The sequence below is a fragment of the Gopherus evgoodei genome, chromosome 6 (genome assembly GCF_007399415.2).
Source record: "Gopherus evgoodei ecotype Sinaloan lineage chromosome 6, rGopEvg1_v1.p, whole genome shotgun sequence".
NCBI lineage: Eukaryota > Metazoa > Chordata > Testudines > Testudinidae > Gopherus > Gopherus evgoodei.
Genome location: NC_044327.1, coordinates 7,185,143 through 7,197,188, shown reverse-complemented (window position 1 = coordinate 7,197,188; position 12,046 = coordinate 7,185,143). Strand labels below are relative to the sequence as shown.

General features: G+C 44.6%; 1 protein-coding gene across 1 annotated transcript in view; it reads left to right on the top strand.

The window, feature by feature from the left end:
• TRABD2A (TraB domain containing 2A) overlaps positions 1-12,046 on the top strand; it is a 107,856-nt gene that overhangs the window by 74,550 nt on the left and 21,260 nt on the right. The window lies entirely within an intron of this gene.

Here is a 12,046-nt window from a genome sequence, read left to right as displayed (position 1 = left end):
GTATAGTAGAGTCTATGTTCAGACATGGCTTATTTTGTAGATTTCATTGAGAGTTTAGAGAAACAAACACTTGTCCTATATATTTTAGTGAGACATTTTTCACTCATCATTCAATTACAGAACGAGTTTAACATAAACATAAATGTAAAAACAAAATAAAAAAAACCAAACCACCAAACAAACTAGCTGAGCAGATTTTGATGAAACGTTCCAGAAAGTCTTGCCTCTTGCCAAGACAGAAATTAGAAGGGGAAGCCTGTGTTTTGGGAGCTGTTAATGAGCTCCTCCCATCAGTCCATGCCATCCATACAGTTGAGAGATTTCACTGGGGCAGCTGATGAGAGTTAAATGCTCACCTGTGTGAGTAAAAGGTGGAGAAAGTCCCAGCCTGCCCCGTTGTGCACAGAACAGTTGACCTCAGTGAGAGGTTTGGCCCACTGAATTTTTTAAACCCTGAGACAGTTCCTGTTTGTCTCTGAGGTGCTTCCTCCCTGTTCCTACTGAAAAAAACAAGGGCTGTATTATTCTGAAGCTATTAACACAGACTGAATGTCGGCAAACTCCCAGTAAGGCTACAGAAAGAAGGGCTGTGGTCAAAATTTCTTCTGTTACCAACAAAAATCAACCAATTACTTAAGGAAATAAAGAAGCTGTTCACATGCTATGACTCAGATTTGTATGACATTAAACCTCCAGGGAATGCTATTTTCTTTCCCCAAGTTTTTGTTTTTGTTTTTACAGACCGCCCAGGAAGGGGAATTGGTATGAACAGCCCGATTAGGCAATGTCTGAATTAACAATTCAGCAAGTTGTTAGAGATGTAACATCTCAGAAACATCAGATCTTACTAGTTTTCCTGCTGAATCAAGCAGCTTCGTGACTTAATAAGCTCTAAATTCAAATTAATTCACAGACAGTCCAGCACCATCTAAGACATGTACTGAAAGGAGCAGTCGTGATCAGGGAGAAGGTTTGTAGGTTATCACAGAAGACGGATTGACACTGACCAAGTGCACAACGGGTAAATAGGTGCTAGGTTGTAATAGGAGAGGGACTTGGCTAGAAAGAGAAATGACAGCTGCTGTTTAAGCCAGTGCCTACTCGAGTCAATGGAAAGGCTCCCACTGACTTCACTGGGCTTTAAATATGACCATAAGGCACTTGTCAGACCCATCGGTGTGAAAGACTCTCTACAATGCCATGGGAATTTTAGATGGTCAGCCCTGTGGGGCAGGAATTGTCATGTCCTGTATATATGTCCAGCACCTAGAACAATGGGATCCCACCCTGATTGGTCTTTAAGCATTACTGCAATAGAAATGTTAATTAGTATCAGTTCTTATGATTTGTTTGTTGTTTTGAAAAGATGCAATTTAGGCTAAGAAGCCTGAAGAATCTAAATTAAAAAGGAAAGTCGTAATTGTGACTGGGTTTACAGCCTGCGGGACAGAGGAGATTGATGACATGAGCTAGCAGAAATATTTATAAAACAAAAGAATGAATTCAAAGCCAGGATACATTTGTCGTACTTGTAGGGAGGTTTTAAAAAACCCTAAGGAACATACGGTAGGATTTTCAGTTACCTGGGCAAGCTGGGAGCCTGATTTCCTGTGAAAGTCAACTGGAGTTAGGAAGGTAACTTGCTCAGGAACTTTTGAAATTCCTACCTACAATCTAAATAATCAGAATTGGGACTCCAGGAGTAAATAGGGAATGTAGCCAGAGCTACTTTGTGCAAAGGGGGCTAAACTTATGCAGTAAGTTACTGGAAAAGCCAACAGATGCAAAGTATAAAGACATTCAAGAAACACACTCGGGCCTGAAAGAGAGGAGCGATTTGAAAAAAACCAAACCAAACTCCAAAAGGAGCAGGCAAGTGAGATCATGATAAACCAGATTAAGTCAATTTTGCCTCTCCCTGTATGTGAAGGGCCTGATTCCCCCCTATGCTACTCTGCTTCTGGGATGCAGGATCATTGTGAGCTCCATGAGTGGAATAGAAGGGCGGAGTCCCAGAAGGTGTGTGAACATATGTAACTTGAGAGTGGCTGATCCAACTTGGCAGCTTTTCTGTCTGTTTACTAAGTAGCTTCTGGAGACTACAGCTAGTGTAGGGTTATCGTGATGACAGTCTCCGATGGGGATGTAGTCTGTGGAAGCAGGAACCATTTCCAAAGCCTCAGGGGTTGCACGAAGGGCATTTGGCCTGAAGACTGACCGATATACACAGCTGAAGTTATGAGTGTGCAAAAATACCACTTCCAAGGTATCAGTGAAATCTTCAAAATAAGGTAAGTCAGGAGAGAGAGCTGCTCAGAGCAGATCTCGATGGTGGTCGGCTGACAGCTCCTTGTCTGTGCTAGAGTTCCCTCCTTGGTAGCAGTGGTGGGAGATTGTGTCTAAAAAAGGCTGGTATAGACATGTCTCCAAAGCCCTTTCTCTGGAAATCTCCCACCACTGGGCCACCACCAGCACAGCTCTCTCCAGTGATAGCAACCATGAGAACGTTCCTGCAAAACAGGGCCTAGGTGTTTTTACCACCATGTTTCCTAATGATGCCGGTCTTGCTGTCATGGTGATAAAAGCATAAGCAGTCTTTCCATTGACTTCAATGGGCTTTGGATTGGGCCCTTGTTTTCCTGTCTCCAGCAGGTGGAAACAACTCTTCCAGCTGGTTAGGTCAGACTTATATTTTTCTTATAATGAATTCTTCCCAAGTCTTTCCTTTCTGGCAGGATTAGATTCTAGAGATGGTGCTTCCTGGCAGTCCATCCCCCCTCTTCCCCGCACACATTAATCAGGCCAGTCTGTGAGAAGGTAACCCTCTCTGGTTCTAAAAGACCTGTGAGCCTAGAGCCCAACCCCAAACTCAGCTGAACTAAATCAAGAGTGTGGGACCTGGTGAGGTTTTTCTTTTTTTCCACTTGTCACCCAATTGCCTGAAGGCATCTTGCACATCTGCAGCTGGCTGGCACATCAATGTCTCAAATTTAGGAGGAGGCCAGGAGAATCCAGGCAGGTTGTTGAATGGAAGTAGCTACATTTCAAAAGAGCATCTTAATGATATACACTCTAAGGGCCAGAATATCAAGAACTCTCAGCACCTGTTGGGAATAACAGCAAATTCCCCCACTGACAACATTGGAAGCTGAGCTTTTGAAAACCTGGGTACCTTCATTTAGGCGCCTAACTAGGAGCTGTTGGGTACTGAGACCTTTCTTGAAAATCTGGCCCTGAAAGTATTAGATCCAAGCAGCAAAAAGACTTGACTGTAAAATGTGGCTTTGGTCATTGGAAAAAGAAGCATTTTTATAAATTTATGGAACTTCAATATTTCAATAAATGGACTGAATACACGAAAATGTTTTGAAAGTAACTTCAGAGAGAGAGACTGAGAACTTCTCATCCAGGAATAGAGGTTTAATAAACAACTTTGACAAGAGTCCACAAGTCCTGCTACATAGGTATTAACTGAAGATGTAACTGACCCATAAGGAAGTGAGCCAATGAAGAAGTGACAAACACTGATACCTGAGTCCAGTTGGACTCTGAAAGTGTGTTCTCTGCTTTCAGTAAATTGGGTGAGAACGAAAGTAGCTCCTATAATTTGAGGCCTGAAATTACTTTCAGTTAGGATTGTGATTTTTTTTTAAACTGGAATAGTTATACCAGTACAACCCCAGTGTAGATGCAATTATACCAGTATAAGGCAGCTTATTTTCCTTCCTGAATAGGAATAGTGTATAAAGCACATTTATACTAATAGAACTGGTGTGTTAAGTAGGGGGCTGTGCACTTTAACTAGACAGATATAGTTAAACCTTTACAACTTTTGTGTGGGGACAAGCCCTCAAACAACTTAGCGAAAGGATCTTGCTCCTCAACAAAGGACAGAAGCTGCAAAATGACACGAGAAACTTGCAGCAACGGAAGATGCTTCAGCATAAAGCAAAGACCAGCAACAAGCTCAGGAGCCAGGATCAATCCTTTAGCTCCAGCACAGCTTTGCAAATGTTGGTGCCCATGCCCAGCCATGCCACCACCACACAGGAGGGTAACTCTGTCACTGCCATTGATTTTAGTTGGCTGTTGAACTGTTATGGTCACTTAAGCTTTATTAACAGCTTCTGATGTTTAAACACTGACTAGTTGGATAACATATATCTGGAAAAGAGACGTGGGATTTAACTTTAAGATGATTAGTTTTCAGTCATTTGCCTGTCTTTAAACCACTGTTCAAAGCAAGTTGATGGATTAAAAGGCGTGAATACTCTTTGAGCGGTTTCTTTAACTGAATTAAAGCTCTTCTTCAGTTTCTGAATTTCATTGGACTTAGCCAGGTTGCCCTTTCTATTTAAAAAACCCACAGTTTTAGTTTAAAAGAAGATGAATCCTATGCCTGTTACCAAACTTCCCTTTGCCATCAGTACATTGTTTGGAGAAGCTAGGAGGTAGGTTAATTGCACAGGATCCACCTACTGAGTTTGGGAATAATTAATTTTGAGGTTAGCTCACCTAGAGAGCAGAATACAGGAAGTGGCTCTCACGCTTATAGGAACTGTAACTTCTGTTGGACTTGTGCCTCAGGAAAGGTCCCGCAGGCGAAGCTGTAACGGCACGAACTCCTTTTTTCCAGTTTTTGCTGCTTTTCTTTGTAGACTAAATTATGCAGGGTTAATAACTTAGTGCTGAGTTATAGCATCCGTTAGGCACAAAAAGAGCCTGTGTTGATAGACTGTGGGTTCACACATCCTTGAATTTGTATCACAGGGAACAATAATTCAATTTTCCTGATCTTTGTTTCTCCAGGCTATAATTTTAGTAATTTGGGGTTAAATTACTTTGCGCACTACATCCTAACTCTTACGCAAACATACCCTGATGAGCTCCCAGGGGTGAAAACAGATGGGTATGTGGCCCCATGCAAGCCTGTGCACTGGGATTCCTTCCACTAACAGGGTGACACTTCAGGCCAGTATAGAGGCAACTTGGACCAGAGCTAGTCCTCCCTCCACTGGATCCTTCGCTTAAACCCCTCTTCCATCACAGCTCTGATCGCAGTCACATGGCAACATTTCTTTCATTCTATTCGTTTTGTGAGGCCGATTCTTCCATCTCTGCCAAGTGGGTAGCAAGATTCCATCTCTGTAGTTCAGGACAGTCTGCGTAGAATGGCTGATGATGCCAAGACTAATGGGAAGTCTTTTCCAAATGTGTGCTGGACACTACCCAAGTTAAGCTTGGTAAAAGGCATATGAAACTTATTACATCAGGGATTGTTTCTGCTATAGGCTGCCTTTGTTATGCCTTGTCAGGCTTTGTCAATATAGAATAGGAAGGTGATCTCACGTAGGTCACTCTTGCCTCCCAGAGGGTCAGCTGTTTTGTGGCCAAAATTTTTGCAAGATCGTTAATGGTAGATAAAGCTATCGGGGACACACTCCTACAACCCTTTCCCCTGCTCCAGGTTATCATGCTTCATCCAGTTCAGCTCCTTTAGGGAAAAATAGAGATTGGTATTGACTGCTTTTGGAAATCCCTCTACATGAAAGCATGCTCCTCTATAATCACCATCTCCTCCTGGAGAAGAGCTCCTCAGCCTTGCTTTGGTGTATATTTTGTTCACATTGAGTCCTAGAACCCAATGCATCTTGAGAGTCTTCTTCGAGTGTTTGCTCACATCCATTCCAATTAGGTGTGCGCGTGCCACGTGCACGTTTGTCGGAAGATTTTTACCCTAGCAACACCCGGCAGGTCGGCTGGGCACCCCCTGGCGTGGCGCCGCTATGGCACTGAATATATACCCCTGCCGACCCGTCCGCTCCTCAGTTCCTTCTTACCGCCCATGTCGGTCGCTGGAACAGTGGAGTGCGGCTTAGCTGATCTCCACTTCCCTAGCTATTCACTCGTTCTAGTACTTATTGTGTATATAGTTTAGTTTTATAGTTGTACTTAATACTTTTAATACCCTTTTGTAAACGTAGTTAGTGTATATAGTTCAGAGGGTTGGGGATTAGCCCCTTCCCCTCTCCCGGTGCCCATGTTCATGCCTGGTTCACCGGGTTTCAAACTGTGCTCGGCCTGCCGGCGGCTGATGCCAATGGGAGACCCCCACGACTCCTGCCTAAAGTGCCTGGGGGAATCCCATCTTGCAGATAAGTGCCGGATTTGCAAGTCGTTTAAGCCACGGACAAAAAAGGAGCGGGACTTTCGCCTTAAGCAGCTCCTAATGGAGGCAGCCCTCACTCCTCTATCTTCGGCACAGAGTGCCGCACAGTCCGCGCCGGGGAGAAGTGCCTTGTCGGCACCGGAGAGCAGCGGCGCCGCGAAGATGTCCCGGCACCAGCCGTCACCGGCCCAGAAGTCAGCCCGGCACTGCTCCCTCTCCCTGCGTGCCAGAAAGCTGAAAGCTCCTGCGGCTCCAATATCTGCACTGCAGTCTGAGCAGCAGCCGAAACCGAGCCGCCTGGCACCAGCAACTGCCGTGGCACCGGCAATCTCGGCACTGTTGATTCCGGCCATGCAAGAGCCGTCGAGTCCGGTGCATGACAGCTCCCCGGCACACGCCTCGGTAGAGCTTATCGTTCCCAGCACGCCAGAGACCTTTTCTACTTTCCAGCCCGGAGAAGGTACTCACTCCGTTTTCTCCCACCCTATGGTCTCGAGGTTCCTCAAAGACTTGGAGCATCTATACCCCCTAGTACAACGCGCCGCCCCTTCCTGGGACCTCAATTTAGTCCTGACGAGACTTATGTCCCCTCCATTCGAGCCATTGGCAACCTTCTCACTCCTATATTTGTCATGGAAAACAGCCTTCCTTGTAGCCATCACATCGGCTAGGAGAGTCTCTGAGCTTCGGGCTCTGGTGGTGGACCCACTATACACGGTGTTCCACAAGGACAAGGTGCAGTTACGCCCACATCCGGCGTTCCTCCCAAAAGTAGTCTCGGCCTTTCATCTCAACCAGGACATACTCCTCCCGGTCTTCTTCCCCAAACCGCATACATCTCGTAGGGAGCAGCAGTTACATTCGCTCGACGTCCGTAGGGCGCTCGCCTTCTATATCGACCGAACGAGGCCCTTCTGCAAAACGCCCCAACTCTTTGTTGCAGTGGCGGACCGGATGAAAGACCAACCTGTCTCTTGTCAGAGGATTTCGTTCTGGGTAATGGCGTGCATCCGGACTTGTTATGATCTAGCTCATGCCTCTCCGGGTCGTATTACCGCACATTCTACCAGGGCCCAGGCCTCGTCGGCCGCCTTCTTAGCTCGAGTACCTATTCAGGAGATATGTTGAGCAGCTACGTGGTCTTCAGTACACATCTTTACTTCCCATTATGCCCTGTGGTGCAACAATCCAGAGACGATGCAGCCTTCGGCTTAGCAGTTTTGCATTCTGCAGTATCTCACTCCGACCCCACTGCCTAGGTAAGGCTTGGGATTCACCTAATTGGAATGGATATGAGCAAGCACTCGAAGAAGAAAAGACGGTTACTCATCTTTGTAACTGTTGTTCTTCGAGATGTGTTGCTCATATCCATTCCAAAAACCGCCCTCCTTCCCCACTGTCGAAGTAGCCGGCAAGAAGGAACTGAGGAGCGGACGAGTTGGCAGGGGTATGTATTCGGTGCCATAGCGGCGCCACGCCAGGGGGCGCCCAGCCGACCCGCCGGGTGTTGCTAGGGAAAAAATCTTCCGACGAATGTGCATGCGGCGCGCGCACACCTAATTGGAGTGGATATGAGCAACACATCTCGAAGAACAACAGTTACAAAGGTGAGTAACTGTCTTTTACTCCCTCCCAGTTGGCCAGGAGTCCATGCTTAGGTTCTATTTTTATTACTACTGCACCCCACTCTTCAGGGAAGTCATTTGGGAAAACATGAGCCCTGTGGTAGAGATCAGCCCAGAAGTTCAGGTTCCACCTCATGTAGTGATCTCAAGAGAAAACAGTGCTGTATTTTGCACTGTCCAAGTCATTCAGCAGGGTCTGCCTCCTCCTGGATTTAAAAAATTCAAACTCTCTGGTACAAGTGCCAAACCCTGTGTTCTGTGAGCTGGGTGATCAATCTGCAGGACTAACCCGTGTGATGCCTTTCTACATCTCCCGCATGAATCTGGTCTGCCTGGAATTTCTCCTTGTGTTTGTGTTCCTTTGGGTTACTGGCAGTTCAGGGCCCTTTCTCGTTCCTTCACCAGCTGTTGGGAGGAAAGGACTCTTCACCTATCGGTGCCTTGATGATTGATTTGGTGGGTGAGTGAAGCTCTAAAGGAAAGAAAGCAGAGGGTGAGTTGCTGTTCTTCCTGTCTCTCAGCTGTCTGAAAACGGAGCCAAGAGCTATCCTTCATGCTCACAGGACATAGCCTGTGAGGTGGAAAGTAGATAAAGGAGAGTCAGGCTTGATCATACAAGTAAACTTAATCCAGTTAACCAGGTTTCGTCCTGGGCATATCTGCAGCTGTCATGGCAACTGTTCTGGATGTACTTCCTATTATTTTAAAATGTTTTACATTTCAGGAGTATTTTAGGAAAAGTGATTACAGATTCTCCTTCCTTTTCTAGATGATTCTAAAAAATTAGAAGCCTGTTTGTCTAAGATATTTATAATGGCTTGTTTTAGCAATCCATAAATCACTAGCCCACAAAAGCCATCTGAATGTTCCTATTAAGGTCAGAGGAATAAACATCCTGATTTAGGATATCCCAGCCATTAGGACCAGTAGCATCACTCTGTGATTGCATCATCATAATCACACGCTACAGCTGTTCTTACCACTACTCAGAGGGCATCAATCTAAAATGCATTTCCTGATAAACATTTTTGTTCACCCATAAATATCCGCTGGTTTGTTATTGTGGGACAACTTGTAAGTTATGGGTTATGCGAGAGTTTGAGGGAAAAGTTCTGAGATATTTCTGCTAAAGAAATACACACAAAATTACATGGACTTCAAGTTTTAGGTTTTTTTACATGGACTTTAAAAGAAAGGGCTTATCAAATTATTGATCTATCCACATCAGATAGAATGTTTTGCTGAAAGTCTGACAGTGGCATCATTTACCAAATGCATTCTTGTGACATATAATAATTAAGAGAGAAATTCTGGAACACCAGTGAACCCGCTAGTATCTGGCATTTCCTCATTTGCTTGGCTGGAATTTTACAAATGTCCAAATTCACAGTGGTTTAATTTGGGTTTGGCAGTCCCCGATGAAATGGATATTCTTGACTTAATTGTAAAGAATAGAACACCTTTGTGTGTGTTCAAGGCAGGAAAGGCTGCAGACCAGAGAAACTGAGCCTGTTGTGAAGAAGTGTTGTCACTTAGGATACTGCAAAAAATAAAGAAACTGACCCAACCAAAACCCCTTGCCCAATAGAATCACATAATGCAGACCATTTGAGAGGGATGTTAGGAAGATTTGAAATTCAGAGGCCAATACTTTAACTGGTTTGTAAGCGCATGTTGGTCAGACAGCTTTGTTATTTGAACATATTGCCCATCACAATCCCTGCACTCCACTTCCTTTCAGTACAGATTAAAGGCTTGGGTTTATTTACTCTCCAGTAGAGCGTATGGCTGAGCTGGTACACACAACAGCTCCTCAGTTCCCTTTTGAGTCTGAACACAGAAGAATAGAGATTCATGGCTCCCCAACCCCCTGCCAGAGTAAATTGACCTCTCAAATGCATCACTTCACCTAGTGGTACGAGGATAATGGAGAGCTGTGTACAGAAAGAAAGGAGGAGGCTTTCTGATGGGACAAGGGCCTGGGGCTTTTCTTTTGGGGGCATTCAAGTGTGTTAGGCCAAAATAGAAAACAGGTGAAAGAGGCCTACTCCCTGTCATGCTTCTGTGGACTCATTCTCTCATACAGCATGAATGTTTGATCTTAAACTTTGGGAGGGTGAATCCCCTCTCTTGTTGCATTCTGTGAGTAGATGGATCTGGTATATATAACCAGGGCTCTTACTCTAGAAGGGGTTGGACTATATTTGTTCCCAGAACAGAAACAAAGTAGTTACTAATGACAACTTCACCTAGCTCTAAATAGGGGAGAGGCTCACTATCCCGAGTATCTATGAGATCCTGTGGTTGCGGCCCTCTCTCCTCTCCCCCTTCATCCACTCTATTGTTTGCTACTTTTGCATGCAATATCACATCTAGAATGAGTGTGTAATCTCCTCGGGGCACAGGCCTTCTCTTTCTCTTTGAAGTGAAGAGTGTCTGGCACGCTTTTGGATGTTTCATAAACAAACAATATAATAATATCTCATGCATGATACATGAACAGCTGGGTGGTAGTGGTGTTGATTTCTAGTGGTTGTCACTGTTGTGAAAGGAGTTTTTGACGGCCTCATCACATGTCTGGGCATGTTTGTGAGCACAGTTGTGTTTTCACGTTTCCTTTTTTTTTGTTCCATTTCTCTTTTGCCGAGATTTATTAGCACACAGTTTCTCTCTGAGAGCAAAGCCTTGTCCATTTGCCCAGTGATGTCGGCACAAAGACTCACATTGACTTCAGTGCACCTTGGATCAGGTCCTAAGTCATTTTGTTAAAAGAAAACTTCAGTGTAAAAGAATGTTCTTATTACGCCATCAAATTACAAAGAAGAATAAGGACCCGATCCAGGAAATCACTTAAGCATATGCTTCACTTCAGTGGTACTTACACAGTGACTGCTTTCCTGAATGGCAGCCTAAATCACTATTATTATTTTTTGTAATTTTCATAAACAATAAAAGTTACAAAGAGGAAAATGACTTACAGCTTGTTTGTTACCTAACGCTGCACATTTCATCGGATATCCAGTAAAAGTATGATATTGTGCAACTTTACAATTTGTCAAAGGTTCAGGACCAGGCAGTACAAAATCAGACAATATTACACAGACATAACATGTTATGGTGGGGGTAACAATAATGTAAACTTACACAAATAGGAAAAAGAGGGAAGGAGAAGGCTGGGGTGGAGGGTGGGAAGAGGGAGGGAAAAAAGCAGAGAGGTGAAATTGAATGGAAGTCTGGCATTCTTGGAGCTATCTCAGCATTCTTAAGCCAAATGTATCATGAAACCTATCATCTATCAGATTTCTTTGAATTCCTATACTTGCTCTCTACGTGGATAAGGTAATATTTCTTTAGCTGAAAACTCAGACAGGTCCAAATACCACTCTTCTATTTTGAGCATAAGCCTACTCGTCCATTTTTGTCAAATCACGCACTTGGTAATCATTCATTAGAGGGGTAGCCGTGTTAGTCTGGATCTGTAAAAGCAGCAAAGAATCCTGTGGCGCCTTATAAACGAACAGACATTTTAGAGCATGAGCTTTCGTGGGTGAATACCCACTTCGTCAGGTGCATGTGGTGGAAATTTCCAGGGGCAGGTATATATATGCAGGCAAGCTAAAGATAATGAGGTAGTTCAATCAGGGAGGATGAGGCCCTGTTCTAGCAGTTGAGGTGTGAAACCAAGGGAGGAGAAACTGCTTTTGTAATTGGCAAGCCATTCACAGTCTTTGTTTAATCCTGAGCTGATGGTGTCAAATTTGCAGATGAACTGAAGCTCAGCAGTTTCTCTTTGAAGTCTGGTCCTGAAGTTTTTTTGCTGCAGGATGGCCACCTTAAGGTCTGCTATAGTGTGGCCAGGGAGGTTGAAGTGTTCTCCTACAGGTTTTTGTATATTGCCATTCCTAATATCTGATTTGTGTCCGCTTATCCTTTTCCGTAGCGACTGTCCAGTTTGGCCGATGTACATAGCAGAGGGGCATTGCTGGCATATGATGGTGTATATTACATTGGTGGACATGCAGGTGAATGAACCGGTGATGGTGTGGCTGATCTGGTTAGGTCCTGTGATGGTGTCGCTGGTGTAGATATGTGGGCAGAGTTGGCAAAGAGGTTTGTTGCATGGATTGGTTCCTGAGCTAGAGTTACTATGGTGCGGTGTGCAGTTACTGGTGAGAATATGTTTCAGGTTGGCAGGTTGCCTGTGGGCGAGGACTGGCTTGCCTCCCAAGGCCTGTGAAAGTGTGGGATCATT